Source organism: Sabethes cyaneus, chromosome 3 (genome assembly GCF_943734655.1).
Source record: "Sabethes cyaneus chromosome 3, idSabCyanKW18_F2, whole genome shotgun sequence".
NCBI lineage: Eukaryota > Metazoa > Arthropoda > Insecta > Diptera > Culicidae > Sabethes > Sabethes cyaneus.
Window position 1 is genome coordinate 156121151 of NC_071355.1, and position 476 is coordinate 156121626.

A 476-nucleotide genomic window follows, 5' to 3' on the forward strand; every position below is an offset into this window, starting at 1 on the left:
CTGACCGCGCGCGCTGGTTCTAGTCGCGGGGCGCCAAATTATTCATCGACGAAATAACTGGAATTCTCAATTCGCTCGATTCGTAAGCTTTTTTGTGAAGTGGTTATGGATACTGATTCATATTTTATGTTTACCTATTGAGTACGGGATTTGTTCGTTTAAATAGTTTAACTCGTGTTACTATATCAGGAAAGTCGCGCCAACCTGCGGAGGTGGTTGCGGCTGATGTCATTTGGTCATATTGCGCACCGCAATTCGAGAATTACTTGATTTATTAACAGCGAGTGACGTGAACTTCGGAATTTCGTATGACAACACAAGACAAAGTGCACGAACAAAAATTGGAAGCAATACCAAAATGGCAATGCAAACCATAACTAGTTCCGCACCGGGCAGCAGAACAACAGCTGCAGCAAATCCTCAGCTGAAAAGTCTAGTTTACTCAAAGTACCGTGAAATGCTAGGCTCCTATAACG